This window comes from Tympanuchus pallidicinctus, unplaced genomic scaffold (assembly GCF_026119805.1).
Source record: "Tympanuchus pallidicinctus isolate F22 unplaced genomic scaffold, pur_lepc_1.0 scaffold20, whole genome shotgun sequence".
In the NCBI taxonomy this organism is placed as follows: domain Eukaryota; kingdom Metazoa; phylum Chordata; class Aves; order Galliformes; family Phasianidae; genus Tympanuchus; species Tympanuchus pallidicinctus.
In genome coordinates this window covers 2,030,652-2,055,655 of record NW_026294722.1, presented here as the reverse complement: position 1 = coordinate 2,055,655, position 25,004 = coordinate 2,030,652, and the positions used below count along the sequence as shown (strand labels likewise).

The 25,004-nt window shown below is 42.2% G+C and overlaps 1 long non-coding RNA gene across 1 annotated transcript in view; it reads right to left on the bottom strand.

Annotated features, from left to right (window-relative positions):
- LOC128080930 (uncharacterized) overlaps nucleotides 1-25,004 on the bottom strand; it is a 125,323-nt gene that overhangs the window by 40,853 nt on the left and 59,466 nt on the right. The window contains exon 3 of the long non-coding RNA XR_008206926.1: nucleotides 3,173-3,244. This is a non-coding gene — a long non-coding RNA (uncharacterized LOC128080930). The remainder of the gene's footprint in view (nucleotides 1-3,172; nucleotides 3,245-25,004) is intronic.

Sequence of the window (25,004 nt, the reverse complement as noted above, 5' to 3'; positions counted from 1 at the left end):
ACCACTGTAACTTGGCGCATCAGAATCAATAGGACTGGAGGTGTTGAGAATCTAAGCCACAGGACATGCCTGCACAGTGCACCTCAACCTAATGAAGAGATACCTAAGAGCTAGGTTAGGGATCCAAAGCAGCCTTTCTGCACTAGCACAGTGTGGTACTACTTTGCCAGCTGCAGATCTCTGCATTTCGTGCTCATGCAGGTATTCGTGCTGCACCACACTATATCCATCTCTAATTTCTCTCTGCACTAGTTCCTCTGGTACAAACAAGTGTACATGATCTTTTCCTGCTCTGTACAGTGGCTCCAAGAATGGAAGCCATTGGGTGCAGAGAAGACTGTCTAAATACCCACAGCAAGGCAAAAGCCAGGAGAGTAAAGGAGGCAGGACCCCAGCCTTTGTCAGGCTGCTGACGGGTAACACAACAACACTGCAGGGAGATCCAGGAGGGACTGTGCCTACTTGCACAGGGAATTCAAACAGCTTATTAGCAAAGCCATTTTCTTTTTTTTTTTATTATTACTTTCTTCAAACAAAGCTAATAAATCAAATCACCCAAGATGCACATTATGCAAAGCTTAATTAGATTTGGCACACATCTCGCTAGGAGTAGCACCCATCTGACTTTAGATCAGAGAACTCAGGTTTGATGGGTGGAACCAAATCGCCCACTTTAGAGTTGCTAAATCTACTTTTAAATGCAGTGTGTTTGCATTTTTTCACTCTGGGACCTGGAGGAGGTTAGCTTTGTTTGGCTTTTGGGCAATGGGAGCAGTAGAAGAGGATCCAGGATCAGAAGGATACATGTTTATGAAGAACATAAATCTCCTATACTGCAGGCATGGAAGAATCACACAGATTTGGCAGAAACCTTTTCATGGGGCTACATTTCAGAAAGCTGCTGTGAGCTTCTGGAGCTCCTTCCTTGACCACCATCTCTCCTTTTCTAAGACTTCTGAGGTATTTCTAACCTACGTATCATAAAACTTATGCAAAAATACAATTTTGACACCACATTACTTGACAGAACAACCCCCACTGCTGATATATCTCTTGATTTTATTGCCCACAACTCCTCGAGAAACAATGCATGGTGAAAAAAATCCAGCTGTAATTAACAAAAATAAATAAATAAATAAAAATTTAGAACCACACAGGTAAGAAAACTGTAAAACAAAACCTGCACCATGCCTGCCTTCCTGCGACAGCTCCCGCACCGCCTGCTCTGCAGCGCCGTCCCACCAAGCACCTGCAGTGGGCAGCTTATTTCCAACAACAAGTACAGAAAATCAGCAAATAACTCAGTGTAACAAACATTTAATTAAGAGAACCCTGTGTCACTTCTACTCCTAACTGACTGACAGAACAAACGATAGTGTCAAGTTCTCTGGGGTGACGCAAACGTTCAGGATCTGCCTTAAAAGAGGATGCCAGCTGAAGCCTGAGTTTTTTAATCTAAATACCTGACATTTTTTTTATCTGTTGGATGGGAGATTCACATTTGTCTTATTTACAAGCACAGAAATAGGCAGAAATAATTAAATAAAGGGAGGCCAGTTCATGCTCCAGTGCACCACGTAGGAGAAGTCGCGGCTGACAATGACATTGAAAACCAGTTGTCAGTCTAATGTAATCAAAGAGACAATTGGCTCTGCTGGCAAGAACTGAATTAGTGTTTTCTGTCTGAATCAGTGTCATCTTCTAGGGAGCAGTGAAGCTTATGCAATGATAACAAAACGCCCCAGAAGCTGCATTTGTTACTGAAATATGGTGGTGCTTTGGTGCTATGTAACCTCATTCTGTAATGTAATATACCTCATGGTCATGCTGCTGTTCTCATGTTTCTTGCAATGATACAATTCAATGACCAGATACTAGATCAAACTAGACAACCATAATATTAAAACTTTAAAAACTCTCCTTGAAAGCTGATGTGGTTTATTCTCAAATGCTTTCGCTGCTCTCTCACACGCTGTACACACACGCAGAGCACAAATTCAGGGCAGGCAGTCCAGGTCTAGATGGACTTTCAAAATGTGCATGCTTTGGGGATGACAAAAGGGTGGATGGTACCAAACTTCGTTTTCCTAGCGAGGACAGTGGGTAAAACTCAAACCCAGGTCAGATATGAATGAATCTTGCAGTGCCCAGTGCTGAAGCGCATGTGTATTTTGCTAGAAGAAAAGTCAGTTTAAAACATATTCATTGCTGGTATTATGACAGCACCCAGGAACCTTTGTTTCTGTGTCAGTTCATAGAATGAGATGTTTTTGAGGCTGGAACATGCTGCATGTGCTGCCCCTGCACTGCACAGCTGCTCTGTTGGCCCCGTATGGGAGATGGGAACGGCGCAGGAGGGTGGAGGACTTAGAGCAGCACCTCAGCAAAACCACTTCCCCTCAAATGAATGTCACTCCAGTGCTAGAAATGTTCAAGATTTTTGCATTTACATGTAGTTATATTATCTTAACAGTTGTGTTTATATGACAAACACTTGGAAACCTCTACTTACTGCTCTGTTTACTTAGTATCTATCTTTTCCTATGGCTCGGCAATGTTGATAAATAGAAAATCCAAGTATTAACCAAAGCAATAATTCGCCTCAAACACATCTCTTTTTCATCTATAGCTGTTTCTTTAAAGGGGTACTGCTACCATAGGATGCTCTCACTGGACTGCCAGACATGAGCAATCACCAGGTGGTGGCTCTCCTCAGGCCAAGAAGTCACCCAGTGATCTGTCACTCCAAGGCAGGACATCAAAACACACTCTTTTTAATTAATGCTCCATATTAAATATTCGCTAAGACTTATATAAATTATTTCCTTGTTCAGGACCCAACTTTTCTGTCCTTGTTCAGACAAAGCTCTCGTTGAATCAGAATGTGTTTACCCAACTAAGACAGGATATGACTACACTTTAAATCTGTTGTACTACCCTTAGTCTTTGTAAGCCTCTGGTCTTGCTCAGAGAGAACAAGGGACAAGTCAAATCCTGAAGCCCTTCATCTGCAATTCCCTCTTCATTTCTCCCAAAGCCACCTCAAAAAAAAAAAAAAAAAAAAAAGAAAGAAAGAAACCAACAAAAAAAAAAAGAAAACAGAAAAAATCCTCTGCCAAAACAAAGCCATTCAAGCACAGGAATTTTGCAAAAACAACAGAAGGAGACTCACGGGAGCGGGAAGCATTGGTACGTCGCAGCTGCCAGACCGGTGCTTCGGACTGGGCCCCAGAGGAACGCCCTGCTGAAAGAGAGAATGAGAGAGATGAAGAGAGGAGCGATGGTTTATGCATCCCTGGTTTGTCAAGCCAAAGCCCCAAACAGGAAATGTTTCACTAAAAAAGTTTTGTAACAGTGTGTGTTTTTCACATGTACGGGGTGAATTTTGTAGGTCACTTCAACAACTGCTTTGATTTACTGAGACGAGGCGAGGAAGAAAAGAGCCCAGTAAGAGCAGCACAGATGATGACCACATCCCTTCACCTTCCAGTCCAGCTCTGCCCTCTGAAGGCACGCCGGCTCTCCAGTAGTGCTTATTTATATGTCACATTGCAGTGATGAATGTTACTGTTGCTCTCAAAAACATATGCTCAGAAGTTTATTATGGCACTAAATATGGGCTGGGTAAGAATCTGGATTGTTTAAGTGTCAAACAGTGACAACATGTGTACAATACAACACAGACATCAAGGGAGAACCAGCTCAGCTAATATGTGGTATTCATATGAGTCTTGAAGAACAAAGACCACCCATAAAGCAAAACCAAAGCTGCCACAAGAATAGGTGGTACTGCTTCCGTCATTGCATACTGTGTGCCAGTTGGTTTCCTAATTAGATTTGCGAGCTAATAAAAGGCATAAAACACAATAAAAGAACAATATGTTATAACTTCTCCTATGACAGACACCGCTGTAAATTCAGTAGATTTCTGATTCCAGTACGTAGCATGTTTGTTTTTCTTACAGCTGGGTTTGTTTTCTTTCTATTTTGCATGGCTCATACCTTTTCCCAAGAATGAAGAGTTTCTTACAAAGGACAGACCTGAACGTGACAGTGTTCAAGCATCCATGTATTTGCTAACCAACAATCAGCATAAATAACTCCCGTATTTCTCAGCATCTTTCAAATAATGGGTTTTTGTTCTATTTCATACTGCATGTTCTTAAAACACATGGTAACTTGGCCAGTAGAAAAAAGAATCATTAAGAAATTTCATTCAATCCCAAGGAAACCATTATAAAATACATCTTCTTAAATGCTTGTGTTAGAAGCTAGGCATCTTGGATACAGCAGCAGCACATGAGAACTGATGGGGCTCTATTACAGTACAGGAGTGGAGAGTTTGACTGGAACAAGAACACTGCTGGACAACACTTTGGAAATATTGGACAGAAAAGGAGTGAAAGGAAAGGGTGTCAAAAACCAGCAGCAAAATGGACTGAAGAGCAGATAAAGCAATAACAACAACAACAAAAAGCACATGGGAGAATTAGACTGAAATCTAAAGCATCTTTATCATGGGGATATCGGTGAGTTGTAAAGGAATTTTTTCCCTTTATATACTGAGCATTCAATATACAGTTTTCCTTTCTCAGTGACAGTTACTAACAATGACCGAAATAAAAACAACTCTAAGAGAAAAAAGCAGCAAATTTTGCTCACGTGAATTAGTATTTAAACCCCTCCAAAAAACCTGTCTGCCATCCATGGTCTGCTGTGGGTCCCAGAACACAGCCCTGTGTTTGGCAAGGTAAGAACAAGCCTCAGAAGTCCTTAGACTTTCAAACTACACAGTGGAATTCCTGACAGATGCCACCTCAGCTTAAGATGAACTGGGGAAAGGTGGTTAAGAGCACGAACAATCCCACCTCCACCACAACTTCAACAGCAGCCGTCCCAATCCTCACACTCTTGCACCAACTACAAGCTGCATGGTGAGCAGGATTCACCCAGTAAGCCAACAGCTGGAACCTCTACTTTGATTATGATTGCAAGGGGATTTCATTGCAGCCACCACTGCATATTCAGACAGTCCCTTTGTCCAACACTGCTGTCCTCCCCAGCCCTTCTGAGCACAGCAAGGAGCCTTTTCCCTGGGCTTTTTTGGAGGAGGTGGGTTGAGTGAGGTGTGGGTGCTGGAAAGAAAGATATATTGGCTCACAGTTAAACAGCTTTTTGTATGCACAACCCAAGGCATAAACAAGTCAGGATTTGCATACTGGACCTTTGCATATACAGTCTGTGTGCTTTGGAAAATTGTTCATTAGTCCTTCTATTTCACAGGTGTGAAAACCCTGGGTCAGCTTCTTTATGTTTTAAACAGTATAGAAATGAGTGTGAAATAAGGAAATCCACAAACATCTTTCTACAGCACGCAGACTACATGAACTGGCAGTTCTGACCCTGACTGAGGAACAGCAAGTTGAAATTATCTGGCCTAAGTGATGGAGAGGGCCAGGCTGAAGGAGCACAACACTGTGCAGCCCTTGGGTGCCTGGGGCAGAGCTGGGCAGGTGAGAGCTCTGGGCTGGACCGAGGAGATGCCACGGGAAGTGGATCTGGGGCAAAGGAAAGCAAAGCGCACTGATGGTGCAGGGACGCGTCACACGAGTCTGGATGTGCTGCTCAGATTTTCGTTTGCTTTCACTGTTTGGAAAGATTTCTTAAAAGGAGAGGACCCCACGAGAAGGTCTCTTGGAAGAAAAGCATTTTCAGAAGCAACCTGAAAAAAGAGAGGGTGGGGGAATCTGATTTCATAAATGATATATAGAAGTATAATTATACGGTTTCAAATGCAGTTCCAGTTCACTTGTCTCAGCAAGAAATGCTGGTGTGTGAGAGAAATCATTTATATTGCTTACTACGTTTTTTCAATCTTGGCAAGCACTTTTTCCATTCTAAGATGTGGGAACACCCACAGCAATAATTATATACCTTAGCAAAAATACAAGATAACTTGTGCTCAGGATGGTGGGGGTTCCCCTCATTTCTCAATGAATTCTCAGGAAGAGGAAAACTGTTCTTCTCCGTATTCCACACATGGAAAAAATTCTTACTGAAAATTCAAACATGGTCTCCACGTACTGAAACACAGATCTATTACGTAAACCATCTCTTAGGAATCAGCTCTGTGAGACAACTGACCAATCAGTCTTTTTCAGTTCTGGATACCTTATTTTGAATGAAGAAGAAGGACAGTCTTCACAGCTTGGTGCAAATAAACAGTGCTGGTGGTGAGATGCCACCTGTCTCTAAGTGCGCACCAGCCAACAGGGCACATTCACATCTGTGTGCCAGTAAAACCCAGCATCAGGATATGAAAGCCACTCATTCTGAGCCTGACCCACCTCTGAGATGTCTGTGGGGCAGAAACTGCAGCACTGGGGCAGAGGCAGTTGGAGCTGCGGAGTCCCAGTTGTGCTGTGGGCTGGGGCTGCTCACACTCTGCTGTCACATGAATTCCTGAACCACAGCACAGCTGCCCCCAAAACACATCATTAAGAAATAAGTTAGGAAAAGCTCATCCAATCAGTCAGGTCACATCCACTCTATATTTCACGCCCTGAAAGAGTACCAGGTTATCCAAACAAAATTTAGCTCCATTCTTTTTCTGTTCTCATTCTTACTGAGGCTAAAGGAAAGTCGGAATGTTCAGGCTTTAATGCTGCAGGTGTGTGTGTCTAAACTCTGCAGCAAAGAAATCTTATTGTATGTAAGGGAACTATTCACTTCTGTAATCCTATCCACCTGTTAATATTTGCAGGACAGGCCTTGGGGACAGCCATACTTTCTGTACCTGAACTCATTTCTTCCTGCATGCACATTTATCCCAAATATGCTTCAAGATACAAAGATATGATCCCTCGTGTTTTTGTTTTTAATTTTTCTGTGGTTGCACGGCTCTCAAATCTCAATCAGATTTAATTACATAATGCATTAAAGGAGAATTGGGTTAGCTTTCCCTACAGTTTCTTCAATGTTCTCTTTATTAAAGCAGATGCAGATCATCAAGACAAGTAATGATAAATAATGGTCCACAGGCAAAATTACTACATAAGTCTGTAGAAAATCTGCTCCTGCACTCATTTTGTGCATTTTGGTCTGAAAGCCTCCAGATCTGGGGACATCACACAGATCATGCAGTGCCAGAATGGGAAAATTGTGTTTTTCTGACCTTCTGTTACCCAACTGTTACCATTAAATGTCCCATCCTGAGTTGGATTTGATTTTAAAATGATCTCTCTGTCTTTAGAAACAAAGTAATATTTCTCTGAGGCTTCTTTATACGTCAGTACTTCTTTATACATCAGTACAAGCTGATGTGTGTTGGAATTCATACTCTGAAATTCCAGCTTCCCAGAGTTCACTTAACAGCTTCAGAAGAGATTCCCACTGCCCCCAGGAGCACTGGGCTCCACAAGAGCCCACCGCAAGGCTGAACAGATTCTGTCCAAGTGATGTGGGAAGGATGGAAGCAAAGGAAAGGATACACAGGCCTAGAAAAACATTAAAATGAAGGACTGTAGGTTTTATTCCAAGTTTTGGGCATTTGAAATCTCCAAAAGTCAACCCACATAAATGCTCTATTTTAGTATTCAAAGGTGAAATAAAAATGACCTTGCTTATTCCTTTAATTTTAAATTGTTCACTCCCAATCCGTACCTAAGGCTGGTGGGAGGCATCTTGCAACCTTCCCTTAAGTCACCACCTTTAACTCAAGCTGAATTATGGTGTGAGGTCATTGAGAGCACTGCATATTTCATAACAGCTTTGCATTTGTTTGAATGGTGTTGGGCACAACAGGAACAAAAAAGATGGCTTTCTGGTTAGCATGCTGGGTTTTTAGCATCTTCAACTACGGAGCCAAATAGATAATTTAAAAATCACATTATTATAATGCAATTTACTTAAGCAGCTCATAAAAAAGGAAAAACAATTCCCCTTGCTGCTCCCCCCAAGAAAACCCAGATGCACACAGAAAAAGCTGTCAAACTCAGTCTTGTCCAAAGCAGATCTGCCAATGTTCTGACAATGTTTGCACTTGCTTGTCAGAACGGTCACTTCAGCTGAACGTCATTTACACTTTGGCTTACAAATTAGTTATGTAAATTACCTGCAAATTTAACGTGAAAAAAAATATTCACCTGCTTTAAAGTTGTACACATAAATATACACCTTTTCTCTAAGTATTATAGAAGGCGGTCACAAAACCGACTCTTCCCAGCTGAAGCACTGCTGCAGATGATGATGGCACATGGGGCTCCTGCACTGCCAGCAGCTCAGCCTGGTGCTGCTGCCTCTCTCGTGCCTCAGTTTCTCCATCTGCAGAGAATTAGTCCTTGCTTCACCTCACAAATGAAGAGATTTCCTCCTATTTGAAAGCCAGTTCACAAGCTATTTTAACAAGCGGTCTGCTCTCTGAAATTGCTTAGAAGGCCATGACAGCAGAACATGGTTACCTGTGGGACTTCATCCTATTGACCCAGGTGGAGCCCACCCTGGGGAGCAGGGTTAGCACATAAAGCACTGCTGCAGGTAACTACAGGGCTGGATGAATGCCTTCGCTGCTTCTGTGAACGCCTTTAAGTATTCAGCAGATTTTAAAGATAGCTAACCGTGCTGTTATTAAAAAGAGCACTGAGAGCTTCGACATGGGTTTCTTTCCTTCATTTGTATAAAAAGTTCAGGTTAAGATGTAAGCAAAGACAAAAAGGATCAGTTATAATAGGAAGAGAAGAAAATACCCAACAGTGGAAATCCTGTACCTGGGATGCTGACTGAGGTGTGGATCACAGTCATCTGTATATGGAATAAATACATTCCAATTATACCAGTCGTGGTGGAATCTTATGATTAGGAGCCTGGCTCTGTCTAACAGCATCCCCAGTCCTTCCAGAACCACCACTGAGGCAGCATGTCTAAGGATGGGGTACACTCTGCTACTCCACGCTGCTGGGTGCCGTTGTTAGTGGCTCCATCCTCCCCACCTCTTCCCTTCCTTTGCAGCTTCTTGGATCCCAAGACAAAAATAGCAATGATTGTTCCAACTTGCCAAGGGAACACCCTCTTGAACATATATTCTTAATTGCTTTTTTAACTTATTCTTTTTTATCCCGTAACAATTTTTCTAATCAAAACTTGCTTAACACTGTTAATAAAAGTTTTGACTGTTAATGACAGTGGCTAACCCCTCGCAAAATGCATGCACAACAACTTGGCTATATTTAGTCATTACTTTACCTAAGCGTAACGTTAATCCGTGCCTCATAGGACATGCTGACTTTCCACTAATTACCAGTGGGTATGTGAGATCCCAGAATTAATGTGAATAAGTAAAGCCTAAAGGATGAACATGGTGCATCACAGAAAAGCAAAGCTGAGGCTCGGGATCTCAAGAAAGGATCACATTATATATCACAGTCATATGAAATAGCCTATGCTCTAAAAATCCTACCCATGCATCCATCTATATGGTAAACAGAACAGAAACCCGAGCCAAAGAGAATATCCTAGAAACACCTAACATGTTGTCAGCCCACATAACTGTGTTCAGAGGAAGGAAAAATTCCAGAGGGTCAAATAACTGGTGCGTAGGTTGCAGCTAGTCTCTTGAGTCACAACTTAATTACATGGTACGAGATCAACACTGTACATGTGCAAGGTGAGTTTAGCCTGATAGTGTCCTGTTTTCCAATACACAGCCCTACAGAGAAAGAAATAAAACCCTGAAGCATTTGCAGAGAGCTAAAAACAGAGCGAACAGCTCAAGTGATCCACACTTACACTTATTATTAGAACCGAGAGAAAGCTGTAAATAAGCCTGTGAATGTTCTGTTTCATTGCATTCAAGTTGTTTTCCAACCTGATTCTTCAAGTGAGTTCCTACACATCAATCTCTGCAAATACCAGAGCAAAAACCTCTGTCACGTAAGACTTTGGTATGTTGCTTCATCAGGACATGGGAAGGGCACAGGTTTGAGATAGTCGCACAAGGGTGAATTTTGCTTAGAAAGAATGTATTTGAAATAAGCGTCTCCAAGTATAGTGGAGTGAACTTTAACTCCAGATGTGGATTTACACCAACCTTCACTTGCACCAACCCTTCCCCCATCCACTTTTCCAGTCAGGAAAAAGCAGCACATCACGAGACCTGGGTATCTATTACAAAGGGCTTAAACTTTAAACACTGGAAACCCACAACGAACTGCTGGCAACCCATCTACTGACAAAGAATGAATCAGGAAATCAGTTCAAATAACGAATACATTGAGAACATCATAATAAAGTCAATTATGATTCATGCACAGAAAACAGACACCATTCATTCACTATCATCCGGTGAATAAATCACTGAATTCCTCCTTATCTGAATACGTTTCTCTAACAAAGCTGGATCTTTGAATAGCATTCTAATTTAGTGTTTTCTGACAGTAAGGGAGAAGGAAAACCCATGTGAAACATGCAAAGGGTCAGTCTTTCTTTGGCTCAGATTTAGCAATGCCTCTTGGCCACCCTGCTGCTGAAAACCAATGCAGATCATAACCCAGGCTACGGCTGCGTCCCACCACGCAGCGCAGCAATCTATGCGGGACACCCCTAAAGCCAACAGAGGAGTCAGCCTTTGCAGATGCACATTTTCACCTGAGGTGAAATCCTGGCCACAGTGAGAGTGAGAGAAGTTTTGCACTTGGCTTCAACAGACCCAGACTTCTGGTTTGTCTTGTTGGCAACCGAGGGACAGGAGGCAAAAGCACGTTTTCCCTGTAGCTGCTCCTTTGTATTCTTCAACCACTTTCATCCACTCCCGTGCGCTTCAAAATCGTTAGCCAGACAGCTAGTTTGCATATGTTTTTGAGATATTAATTAAACACGTACAAACAAAGAAAAACCTTGAAGCAAAAGAGAAAACACAAAGAAATTGAGGAAAAAGTCTTCAGAAGTCTCATGTAAGCCAGTCAATTGGGTTTTCCCCACAGATTCCCCTACTGCATTGACTTCCCCAATCCACACACTCCACTAATTCCAACAGTGAATCTATACATTCACAATCAAGTGAAATAACATAAAGACGTTAACCACAAAGCTCCATGAGTGTAACTGCACGCAAGCATATGCTTGTTTTAAGGAGGGGATCTGATCCACCTTGAGAAATGCATACAGCACACTCCGTTAATCTTCTGGTTCCTGGAATTACTCTGTCCACAACAATGCAGCAATTACATTAAAATAAAAAAAAATAAAGAGGGAAACAAGCAAACAAACAACAACAACAGAACTCCAAACATGTAAAGCATTGTGACAGAACAATAAATCAGGAAATCCTACACAACTTCTAGCACAGAGATTACTGACAAAAAAGAAAAGAAAAAAAAAACAACTGGGAAACTGAGTTGTTTTCAGTCAAACTTTCAAAGTGAGTCCAGAACCTGAGATGACTTGATGAGGTGTCCTCCTTCACTAGCTCTGCATTTCAGCATGACAAACATGCCATGATTGTTCTAGTATCATCTTCCTTTGGGTGGCTGCCAGGCTAAAGGACTCTCAAGCAGCACCCTACCATAAATGATACAGCTAAGGAAATTTTTACAAACTTTTCCACAGATTTCCTCAGGTCTATCCAGGTCATAGTTTATTTGGGGTTCAAATAATACTTGGCAAGTAATAATGGCTTATCTTGTTAATTTTGCTCTTGGGAAAACAGCAAGAGGTGATCAACTTCTGCTCCTGTTTTGTATGTTTGTTTCTTTCTTATAAAAGATTTTTTTCTTTCACAATGAAACACAGATAAGAAGTTCACCTCAACAAGATAACACGTGAGATGGGTGCAATTAACTCTATGGAGTAATTTGTTTTCTACAAGACCCATGACTTCAATAACATAACATCTAAAATGCTTGAGGTATCAAAAAACTGGAAGCAAAACCAATAAGAGTAAGATGAAATGTCAGCAGATGGATTAACATCATCAAGAATGTGCCAGATTCTTAAGGCTATATTAAGCAACATTTTTTTTTTTTTCCAAAGCAAATTCTACAATCATTTGAATAAGTTTACCATGGAACTTGATTTCCCTTTTAACGCTCATTTCCTATTTTCCTGCTGTTCCTCATCACTACTCCTGCAGGCAGAGGGGCTGTTCCCAAAGTAGCGTCAGCTCTCCAGTCTTGGATATGGACTCCTAACCTCAAAGGCTTTGGTCCAAAGTTCTCCCCTCTTACAAACACTCACGATCGTAACCCCAATGTTCATTGTTTTCTTCTGAATGGTGTCCAATTGCTTTGTTTTACTCGAGATAATCAGTCACAGGTTTGGATTTCCTTGTTGATATCTTCTTTATCTGCCTGGACAGGGGAGTATTTTTTCCTGGGACTTTTGGGTGATGATCTCAGTCCTTCCTGAACAACAGCTCAAGAGCAGCCCGTATAAAACATACACTGAGCGAGATGATCTGACATCTTAAGGATACATATGGTCCATCACACTCGTGCTGTGCATGTTCAGTAAGTGCTGGGATGCCTCGAGCACCTGGGAGTTTTGCAAGTTAACCACACAGCACTGCACTGCAGTGATCCCACACCTGGTTTGTGCTTTCTGACTCCAAAGCCCACAAACAAATGGACAATGCACTCCACGTGCTACACCAGCAGAACTCCCCTGTAATCTTTAGAGGTAATGATACTTGTGAGGTGCATAGATTGAGCTTCTCAAGTGCGCTCTGATGCTGGTTAAGACAGGGCATTAACTCATACCATTGATAAAATATCAAAAGCTAGTCTTAACACAGAAAATAAGTGCAGCAATTAAACGGCCCTTCAAAGCTGTCTTCCTGCATTTTTTCAGATTTGGCACTTTTTTTTAAAAATAAAAAACATAGTTTCTTTCTAGCTGATTTGCTGTGCTTGTCAGCCATCACCTATGTGCTATTAGTTCTCCAAGGGTCTGAATACACACAGCCCCTCAGGGGATGACTATATATAAAATATGTGAGACTCAACAGACAGCTGATTTAATATGACCTTATCAGCTCATAGCACAGTGTCTCCTACTATTTTTCTCTGACAAAATTGAGGTGTTTTTGGCAGAAGGCAATAGATACACACCATATCATATTTAGCTCTATTCCTAGAAATTTAACAAGACTGATGCAGCCTTTCCTGTCATTTTTCCTCTTAAAACGAGAATTTCAACAACATGGGAAAAAATGGCACATCACTGCCTAAATGCCCACAGCATTACTGTGGAGAATACAGTCATGAAAGCCTTGCTTTACTCTCCAGTATATCCTCGATGAGGCAATTTATTTAGTTAGAAACTTTTGCATTTGCTTTTTGGGGTTTCACTTTTCCAGCGCCCTAAATTAGATCAACACAAGCCAGTAGAAAGAACAGAAATTCCTACGCGTGGGAGGACTCAGCCCATTAAGCAGGCGATAGAAACTGCAGTCTTGTGTGGCACAGAGGAAACAGCCAGCAAAGGGCACCATGTCGGATATCCACTTGCTGCCACTTTGCAGACACGAGATTTCTAGAAGGAGCAGCAGAGGAGATACACAACCAGTTAGCTTTCAGGCCTGTTTTCTCTCTCCCAAGGACAACTGCAGTGGGAAATGCAGCCCTGCCACAGCTGCCCGCTCGCTGCTGGCACCAGCCCAGCCATCCCTGTGCTGCCCTCTGCTCAACCTGCACCCCTGCAGCCCCCGTAGCACTGCTGGTAAGCGAATCTAAATGTGTGCCATTGCTCCCTGTGGCCTTTCCTCACTGCTGCCCTCCGGATTTTCAATTAATTCCCATGAAAACAATCAGCTCCCTTTAGAAACCGCTTTTGATTCTGCTTAAGTTTGTTCTAATTAGCACCGAATAACAAAAGTCTAACAGTAGCACCTATTCTACCAACATTTTTAACAAGCTGTCAGAGAAGGAACAGTGTGAATAACAGCTGAGTTTAATACGCTACTTTGTCTCATTTCTTCATTATTTGCACTGAGTTCCTTTGAATATTTTTGGGTGACCAAAAAGACTGATTTTGAGGTCAACCGAGCAGCTCTCACACATCTCTGACACAGAGTTTGGTCTCCATAAAAAATAAGGCCATGAAAAGATCTCCCATGACAGAGGGCTGTGTCATCCAACACGTTTATTGCCCAGGTTCCCTACTGGAACAACTCAAGATGTAATTATCTCAGTTATGCAACAACCTTTACTTCTAAGCATTTCAATTCTTCATATTCTCCAGAATAATTGCAATGGGAATATTTTTTCTAGCATCGAAATAATGGTATGTAATTGGATCTCAGAGGGGTTTTTCCTTTACCAGAGATTCAATCCACACATGGTAAAAATGGCACCTTCCTCTCTGAGAATCTGGGGCTGCGACCTCATCCTGCTGTGCTCCTGCAAGACCTGCAGGCTCCTTTAGGCTCCAACAGGAGCAGAGAGCACTCACAAGGAGCGAAAGAAGCATTTGCAATTACTCTCTATGCCAGCCCTTTAGCTACAGAACAGCTCCAGTATGGAGATGGGGATTCTACTACAAAAACAATGGCAGTTCTGATTTAGGAAGCCCCTGATCCTCAAATCACTGGAGCCTGGAGAAGTGCCACTATATGTTTATATAAACCTTCCTGCGCTTCCACTTGTCTGTACCCAAGGAGAATGGTGAGTCACTCTTCAGATGGAAAAGATGTCTCACCCTGCTTCAAACAAGCGCTCTCCTTTTCCACGAAAAGCAACCAAATGTGTCCAACCTGGTTCGAATACCTACAGATGATGAGGTAAGCACGCTGCAGATGGCCCACATCCTCAGATGTTACAAACAGGAGTAACTCCCTTGAAGTCATCAGAGTTCATCCAATTTCCAGCCCCTGAGAATGCTGCCTACTGTTCAAATCTGATTCACCTTCCTGCTGCAAACATCTGCATAGAAAACAGGTTTAGGGAAGGAGAGATTGACAGCATCATTCCTGATATTCTGTTTGTGGGCCGGACAACAATTTATCTTGTCTCTGATCAAACCTACCAGCTACGAACCAAGTTTCACAACTGCAGGAGGCTTTGTGTTGCAACTTGCAACAAAAAAAATGTCACATCATGCATTATGGCTTAACAGATCTGTATGCATTGAACGCTTCTTGTAGGGTAAGGGAACTTTTATTATAGGATTTTTGTTGTTGCTGTTGAATTGAAGAGATGTAGCTCCAGTCTTTGAAGTTTAAGACTAGTTGTAAATTCCTTGAAGTCAGCCCTATTTCCTTTTATATTAGCATGTTAACAAGCTTTGGAAGACTGACAGACCTTACAGGAAGACACAGCTGGGTGCTCCTCTAGTCTGGGCTTAATGAAAACCAGAACATGAAGCTGAACTCTGCGGCTTGTCTGCTGTTTACAGACTCGGCAGGAAGAATCCACTGCCCCAGTGATGAAGGCATAATGTCCTCATCAAATACTGATACTTTCTGTACTACCAAGGAAAACAGTTGGGATTAATTAAGAAAGGAAATGCCACAATATTTTAAATTACTTCTGTAGTTTAAACCTCTGTACCAGATGAAGTCCAACAATTAAAAAAAAAAAAAAAGAAGAAGAAGAGAAAGAAGAAGAAGAAAGGATTTTAAAAAGGCCAAAATAAACAAGAAACCCTGTGAAAGATGGGATTTTGCAAATGGAGTCTGATTGAAGAGTGAAAGCCTAACTGTGAATCAAGTTCAGACTGAAAGATCACCTTTCCACTCCTCAAGCATGGAGGAGGAGCCCAAGTTACTGTGGGCAACAGTAAAAAAGTGAAAGAATCCGGAAAAGCAAAACACTGTGCTCCCAAAATTCTAATAAGAGATTGGTGTTCCTCCAGATGACTGATTTCAAAAGTTGTTCAAGGGATGCTCAAAGGACGCTCCCTCTCCCACTGTGTCCTCACAAAACGAGCCCTGTTGAGAAAATTTTGTGCACCATTTACAAAGAATAGAGCCCACAGTGACACAGGGTGGGCAAAAGCTGTCTCAGCTAGCACTTCTGTCCTGTGGTTTTGGACAGCTGCAGTACCAGCTGAGCTTTCACACCTCTTCGCACTGGCCAAGCCCATCAGCCCCTGCATCAGTACGGCCATCAGCTGCACATCACCTCTGCTAAGATGTGTGGGTGTGTAACACAAGCCAACTTGATGCAGGTTTATTGCCTATCTTCTGCCACACTTGTGCTGCAAGCATCCTCCTCTTGCTGAGTCCTTTATACCACCCCAGCCCTTTAATGCCACGTCAGTAAAGAAGCAGTTTGTTCCTCCCATTACTGCCTGTCTGAGCCCTGACAGTTGGAAAACAAGTTTTAGAGAGCCGGGAGGGAGGTCAAGCCCTGATGCTGCATACCAGAGCTCTCCTATCTCTGGAGAACATCTAGGAATACCGTCACAACCCTGAATTTTAATAGCAAACTTTACTATGGCATCTATTTACATACTTTTCATTTAGTGAAGTATATGTTCCAACATTCCATAATTCCACATATATAAAAGAAAAATATGCATATAAATCAAATAACTGCAGGCACAACCTCTCAATTCTAGTCAGTGACATACAAGCAGTTTCTATGACAGCTGCATTTTTTCCACCTAGTTTCTTTCTATAATGCTCTTGAAAGCCTATATCAAGTGCTTGGAACAAGAGAACCTTCACAGACTGAACAAAAGAACACTACTGCAGTGCTAATTCACATCCTTTGCAACAAAACACAATTATCAAAAAACAAGATAAGGCTGTTTACAGGGCTACAGATACTACATCAATCACGTAAACTTTGGTTTTGCTGTTATTGTGACAACATTATCAGAAGTCTTAAATATTAACAGAGATAACCTCTTCAATCTCAATAGCCATACGTTGTATTTTCACACATGCTGATACCTTTTTGCTGCACATCAGATTTCCATGTGCACCAGGTTGTACAACCAAAATATCCAGCCTGAATCTCATTTAAACCATGTCGTTGAGCATGAAAAGGGTAAGTTATTAATCTGTTTTGATGAGCTCTTAAATAAATCATCGTGCAATGAAGATTCTCGTGATCTGCAGTGAAAGGTAAGGGGGCGTTTGAGCAGTCTATACAAGAACTCCATTTTGCAATTTAGCAGCTCTAGTGACAAACTGCAGAGACTGCAACAAGCACAAGTGTCTCTCTTGCAAATTTCCTCTCTTTTGCTTTTGATTCAGATTATTTTCTTGGGAAATAAAAACACTATAAACATGGTTTTGTTCCTTAGGAAAGGCAGCCAGCTTGCTGGGTATTCCTTCCAAGAGCTACCAAGAACTGGTGGCTGACTGGAGACTCGCTGGGTCTATACCTGTTGTGCAAGTAATAGCTCCAGTGCGTGGCATTCACAAATAGAGATGGCAAGGTACTACAGATCAAAATCACATGCATTTACTTGAAGCAACAAGATGAGAGCTCTTTAAGGAGTGATTTCAGCAGAATCTGAAACAGTTTCACTGCAAAGGGAATCAAAGCAGATGATTCAAAATGTAATGTAAGACATTCAGAAAGCCTGCCTCTTGTCTCACAGACCAGAATGTTTTTGCGTAGCAGAGTTTGCATCACCTCTGCTGGAGCATGAGTTTTCTGAGCTTCTTATGAGATGGAACATGTCAGTTTAAAAAAACACAACAGTAATCTAGAATCAGAAGCCAACTTTCAGGTTTATAAAGGAAAACATTCGTTTTTTATGTACCTCACAGTTTCTTCTCATGAGTCAGATGGTGACAACAGCACCCAGATTAAAAGTCTTCCTCTGCCTTTACCAATGTATTGTGCATCCCTCACTTTGCTGGCTGCCAGCCTCTGGAATTTCACACAACACCTCATTAGTGCTCATTCATTTGGGATAGCAGTGTTCCGCCCAATATAAAACATCACTATGGTTCTTTATTTCCTCCACATTCTTACTTCCCAATTACATTTTAGAGTCATCTTATTCAAATACTACATAATTTCACCAATAAGGCTTGGTTACTGGAATTATCTTCCTGCTTCTGTTCTTATCTCCTCACTTTTCGTCTGACCCTTTGTTTATAATGGAGAATTCATAAAATAGGAACAAGTTTATAAATAATGAAAAGAAAGTTTTGACTAACACAGATTGAATGGACTCCTCTCACAATCTCCATAACATCCATAATGTCAAGCCCTTAAGTGATTTTGTTGATTCTGAACAGCATCCTGACATGCAAACACACAATTTAGCCTGAAGACATTTGCAATTAATTAATTAATCCTAACAGAAATTATCAAAACTCATTGAGTGGGCACTGCACAGCCAGCAGCAAGCAGGAAGAGACTTTTTAACCATCAGGAGAAGAATTCTTCAAGCAGAAATAAATCCTGATGTGGAAAACAAAATGTAAATTTCAGAACAAAGAAAGCTTCCTGTTAAAGCATGGATGCACAATGAGTCACCCTAGGGTTGCACGAGGTCCTCCAAGGCCTATTTTGATGCCCATCACACTTCCCTCAAGGCTCTGTGAGATGCGCCTGACCTCAGACATGGATAACAACATCTAAACTTAAAATGGTAATATCAACTTCAGAAGCAAGCAGAGGGTGCATCAAAATGGTACAGAAGGTATCTCAGATGTTTGGTGTGTTTTTTTTCTCTTAAAAACCTCTTATTAAAATAAATAAATATATATTAAACTGATTCCTGCTGTGCCCTAAATCCTATCACGGATAGTTTGGGAACTGTTATGTTCAGAGATCTGGGTACGAATGAAAGGAAAGAGCATCTCCACTGAGCAACAGCAGCACTTTGGTCTCTTTTGAAAACTCAGCACAGCATTTTGCCAGCAAACTCTTCCCACAGAGACAGTCTTTCATGGGTAGCTTGCTTAGCAGGTATTCATCTCCCTTCAGATGTGCAGGAGCTGTCAGGATATGATCAATACTCAGGAGTACACTGGCAATTTGAACAAACCAAATTCCACTACAGATTAAATTCTTCATTATTACTTTCATTTCTCTCCCAGTAATCGTTTTGAGAAGCTTCTCTTACAACTCTTAAATTAGCCATCCTCTACAGGTCTTGGCCAGTTTATTGAATTGATTAAAAATAATTAAAATAATAACCTGCTGGTTATGTGACTCGTATACCATAGAGCTTTACATTTTAAGTTAATTCCTGGTGGTTAAGACTTCCTCTGCATCTCACATGGCACTTTCCCAGTTGCCTAAATTACTGTTCAAACAATATGTATATAACAAGGAGGGCTGATTGGACAACTGAGCACAGCACAAGGAGTAATTTGCTGAGTTTTGTTTATACTAGATGTTGAGAACCCATTGTAAAAATTATAGGGAGGAGGTTTAACCCCAGAGCCTGCTGGGCATTTGCACATCCACACTTCCTGCTCTGTTTGCTAACCAAACACAAACCAGTAATTCATTTGCATGTTTATTTCTTCTAAATATGTTTATGTTTAGGACAGAAGAATCTAAATAAGTGCATGATACAAAATGCATGAATAGCATAAATCTGCCCATAGCAGCTCATTAGAAATGTACGTGGATAGAAGGATACTGCAGAATACAAAATCCAGACTTTGGTTTGCAAGTGTCTATCACAAACAGAGATTAATTAGCAGGAAACAGACTTTCACACTGAGGAGATGAGAAAAACTTCGCAGCTCCCAGTGTTCATACAAGGGTGACCTGTATAAAATACTTTCTTTTACAGGAAAGCCCAAGAGGGTTTTATCCCTCCAGCTCACTTCCAGAAAGAGGAAGATTTTCCTGTTCTTCCTCTCTTAAAATATCAGAAAGATCAGCTCTCATCCCTGCATTTCTATGGGTATCTCAGAGGTGTCTGATGGATGAAAAGCTTTGCCACACCATATTCCAAAACTACAACTGGCCAGTGGCAACAAATAAGGGTTAACTGTGTACTTAAACTGTGCAGTTCACAGGAATGAAAATCCCCATCATATCCCTCCTCTAGGAGCCAACCACTTACCTTTGCAAGATTCCAGATGCTTCAAAACTAGGTGAGATCTGACTGTGTACATTATGAAACAAACAAAACAGAGTCCAAAAGTCCAGCTAAAAAAAGTTGCACACTGCCAGTCTGGATGTAACAAGGTTATTTCCCTGATGCAGGCAGATTGCTATTTCTCCAAACCAAGCACTGAGGGCCAAATTCTGTCTGGGCACAGCCCTGTACATATATCTGCATAAGGAAACAATAAGCCTTAGAATCCAATATGCACCAAAGCAGCAGCACCAAGACAGTGACTGCAGGTGACTCAGTTAAAAACTGAGCAATTACCATTTTTGCACTTCTTGTCACAGAGAAAACATTGCTTCTCCTGCAGTCCCAAGAAAAGAAGCACCAAAAGATCATGCTCAATTATAGTAACATTTTTCAGGCAGCAGCTCCTGTGAAAAGGAGTTCCAGCTATTTCACCAGGTGAACGCAGGGCTATCCTGCAATTGATCAATTATATGATTTCCAAAATCAAAACAATTCAGGGATGAGAAAGGCCGTAATTTACCTTCCCAATCCAGTAGCTAAAGGCTTCAAAGAGAGTACAGCTGACAAGAAAAACATATAGTGGAACAAATTATCTCCTAAGTGATGTAAAGGGAGTGGAATCTGGCCACAAATGCTAGATTTAGAATTCTTACAATATACAGGAAAGTGTAACATTTGGTGAGACATGTTTGGTAAACTAAAGGCACGTCCCCAAAATGTAGATGACTTTTCAGAGGATGCATGAGTCAAAGCAGACAAAGACAGAGGGTCTGAGGTCTGCAATTCCAATTTGGCATGTCCGTATAATTTATTTAAGACCATACACAATTTAGGAAAGCCACAGATAACTACACTGAACCATTGGGCCGCCCTTGGGCTTTCAGATATTCCTCTTATCTGTTGAAATCTGTTTTAAGTCCAATCAGTTGTGTTTGAGTAAAAGGTTCCTTGTAGAATGACATTCTCTCGACCAAGATGAGAAGCAATCATTTCACTGAGTAATTTTTTTTCTTTGAGGCTAAATGTCTTTTTACTTAATGCTTTACTTCTGGGGTGAACTTGTCTGACTTCATTTCCAGTCTTTGGTTCTTCCGGCCTTTCTTGGCTAGATTAGAAACATATATTCAATCCCTCATCCTTAGAGGCACTTTTACATTGCAATCAGGTCACCTCTGTTTTTGAAAATGCTAACAGATTGACCTCCATAGCTTTCACAGTGAGGAATGTTCTCCTCAAAGAAACAGTAATACTTGTGAGCTTTTTTCCTCTTCTCCAAAAAGATTTCACTTTTCTTTTCTTATATCCACAACACAACACAACTAAGATGCTTCCCCTGCAGGCAAAGAAGTTCAGATAAAAGCAGCCATGATTTTCAGCACGGGCTCAGTTTGTGGCAGGGCACCATCTCCCAGTTCAAGCAAAGCAATTGTTACATGGTGCCAATCTCTCAGCTTCGATTTTCAATCACAGACTTGTAAAACAGAGCCAAAATGATGACAGCTGTTGTGGAGCAGTGTTTAGTGCAGATCAAATGAGCAGAGTTCCCACCACGCCACTTTCCTATCCACTTCTCAAACAGGTCTCTGCATTTCCAGTATAAAGTCACTCCTATCTTGCATTGATAGATTAAAAACTGGACAAGGGAAGATTCAAAGAATAGATCATGGGGGTTTTTCCTTCTAAATTTACAAGGCAAGTGGTAAGGGTCAAGAAGAGCTGTTTCTTTTTATGGGATGCATGCAAACATTATTGAGTGCCTTTATTTTACTAAACCTGTCACACCAGATTTCAGTCTTCCTTCGAAATCATAAATAAAAAAGAACTCTTTGTGTGCCATTTTTCCCCTCTGACGGATATGAATCATTGCCAGACAACACAGTTAAGTTCCCATCTCCAGCTCTGAGCAGCATCGGCTGGAGGTACAAAACATCCCCAGTCACTAGCTTATGGCACCTGGTTTCCCAGCCCGTTGGGTGGTATCCCAGCCTTCCCAGCTCTGTGCTGCTCACCACACTGCCTGCTGCTGCTGCTAAATCATCCAGCAGTGCCTGAGGGAACTGAACAGTTCAGCAATAAATGCTGGTCACTCATTGATCCTGGCTGTATCTCTGAGAACAGAAGACACCTGGTACTGGCTACCGTCACTCTACGTTGTATTTCAGAGAGAGGGCTATGCAAGGATACGTGCCTTTTCTTCTTCTACACACCACCTGTTACCTGTCAGCACTGCCTTTAACATACAGAGCGTTTATTTGTATTACTTCACCCCTCTGGCATGTGCCTTCTTCATGAGCACTTTATATCATCACCAGCAATTGCATGTTTGCAACGGCAGCGTGAGGAACGTCGGTCACCAGCAGCATGCTCCTTTTTCCTACCTCAAGGCATGGAAAGGTGGTGGGTGGTTTAAAGAGCCAGGGAAGGAAATAATGCTACGAGCAGTGCTTGATCTAAGTTCCTGTCCTGAAGGCTTGTTCTATTATTCACAGAGCAACAGCAAATAAATCAGGAAAACTAAACAATAACCTCCCACCTCAGTCAGACAAATAAATTTGTCTTCTCTTTTAGTATGGTTAGCATATCCTAATTTATGACTGAGGGGGACAGGTTTGGATTGAATAACCGCACACATCAGTACAGGTTAGGGGCTAACCTGCTGGAGAAGAGCTCTGCAGAGAAGGACGTGGGTGTTCTGGTGGAAAAAAGAGGTTGGCCAAGAGCCAGCAGTGTGTCCTGGTAGCCACAGTGGCCAATTGTACCCTGGGGTGTTTTAAAAAGAGTATGACCAGCAGGTCGAGGGAGTAGAGGATCACCTCTACTCTGCCCTGGTGAAGCCACATCTGGAGAACTGTGTCCAGTTCTGGATCTCCCAGCTTAAGAAAGGGAACTGCTGAAGAGAGTTCAGCAGAGGGCCAGCAAGATGACTGGGGCCTGGAGCATCTCCCTTAGGAGGAAAGGCTTCAAGCCTTGGGGCTGTTCAGCCTGGAGGAGAGAAGGCTGACAGGGATCTTATCAGTGCTTATCAGTATCTAAAGGACAGGTGTCAAGGGATAGGACCAGGCTCCTTCCGTGGTGTGCAGTGACAGGGCAAGGGGCAATGGGCACAAACTGAAACACAGCAACATGAAAAAGCACCAAAACAGCTGCTCAGAGATTGTGGAGTTTCCTCCTCTGGAGCTACAACACACCTGGATGCTTTCCTGTGCAATCTACCATATGGAACTGCTTTAGCAGGGGGTTGGACTCGATCTCCAAAGTTCCATTCCAAATCCTGCCATTCTGTGATTCTGTAATATCCTTAAACAATAAGAGGACCAAAATGAAGAGAGCTCACAGTGAACTCAGCACAATGAGGGAAAAGGACCAGAAGTGAATGGACAGAAAGACAGCTTAATGCAGAACCAGGGCTGTAGAGTAAAGCTGCCCTAGGAGCCAGGACAGCACTTGCCCTCGCACAGAGCCCTTGTTGCTGTGCTCACACCTGCATGCACTTACACTCAACTTGTGGGTGTGGAGTGGCCCAGAGCAGCAGCTGACCTGCCTGGGCAAGGCTGAGGCTGTCCAGCCCCTCTGCCAGCACTTGCCCAGCACAGCCCCTCAGCAGGGCACCCAGCAGGCAGTGCCCACACAGGTCTCGGCACATCCCAGCACACTGCCCAGCTTTGAGTCACGGCGGGCTGCGCCCTGCAGGCCCCTACTGCAGGCATCCTGGAGCTCCCTGGCTCCCGGGGCCATGTCTGCCTTAGGGGTGGCTTTGCAGAGCGAGGCTCAGCTGCAAGGAGACCACGTACCTTTGCTGGGCGCCCAGCGACATCACAGAGATGATGCACAGCCCGGGTGAATCAGGCAAAGGGTGACAGCAGAACCGGGAGGTCTTGTACCCTTCTGCATCATAGTAGAGCTCAGCACAGTCCTCTTGTGACAGGAATGGCTGTGAACAGCAAGGTGAGAATGGCACCTTTCTAAGAAACCAGAGAAGCCGTCTTGGTCATCTGTCAACAGAGGTCTCCACACCCTGAGAGCAAAGTGCTTGGAAAACAGCGTCCGCTTACGCAGGGGATCTGGCAGAAATCTTCTCTTCCTTCTCCTCTTTTTACATCTATGCTGATGGTTTTTGTTTTTGTGATGTGGGAAAGCTCGGGTGATCTTTTGGGCAGACACACACTACACAAGTTCTTTCAAATGTGAAAGCATAAAGCCAATTTACTGAAAGCTTGCACATAATTACTGAATAATACTTAGAGGTGCTTTTACTGTGACTTCTCCCCTCAGGGAACTACGCAAGGCTCCTCAAGTAACTTTCATTTCTCATTGATAACACGTGATTGAGATCATTGTTCAAAGCATTTCTAATATTTGTCTGTTTCAGTATAGTGGCAATTTTAACACGGTAATAAATCTTAATGCAAGACGGTGTTTCCAAGATAATCGTAACAGCTGCAGGCTAGATTACAGGTGTCCTTTCAGACACCAACTTGTTGTATTTACGTCTTGCTGCATCAATTGTATGGCTATTGTAAACTTTATATTATGCAAGGTGTGTAATTACACAGCATTTCAAACTCCCATCACAAGTGCACACCTGGTCTGCTTCTAACAGGCGCATTCCTTCTCAAAATGACTACATAATTAGAAAATTCCACTTCTTGGACGCAGCACTTCACTTAGCACAAGTATATTTTTCTGTGAGATACGCTACCATTTCTCTCACAGGCTCACTAGACACATTGTGAGCTGCTCATTGTTTTTAATCCTAACATGACCTTTATGCTAAGTAGAAAAAACAATCTTGAGATTGAAAAGCATGGCATGATGTCATGAGCACAGAGAATGATTTCAATGAAGCCAGCACTGTTTGATCAGGGACCAGTCCTCCCAAGGTGCTGACTCCTCATTTCCTGCAGTCTCAGGCTGTAGTTTGTAGTGCCTGAAAGCTGTTGTCCCAATTAAAATCAGAAAATGAGACGTTTACAATCTTCCGCCACTTAAAGAACACTTACTTC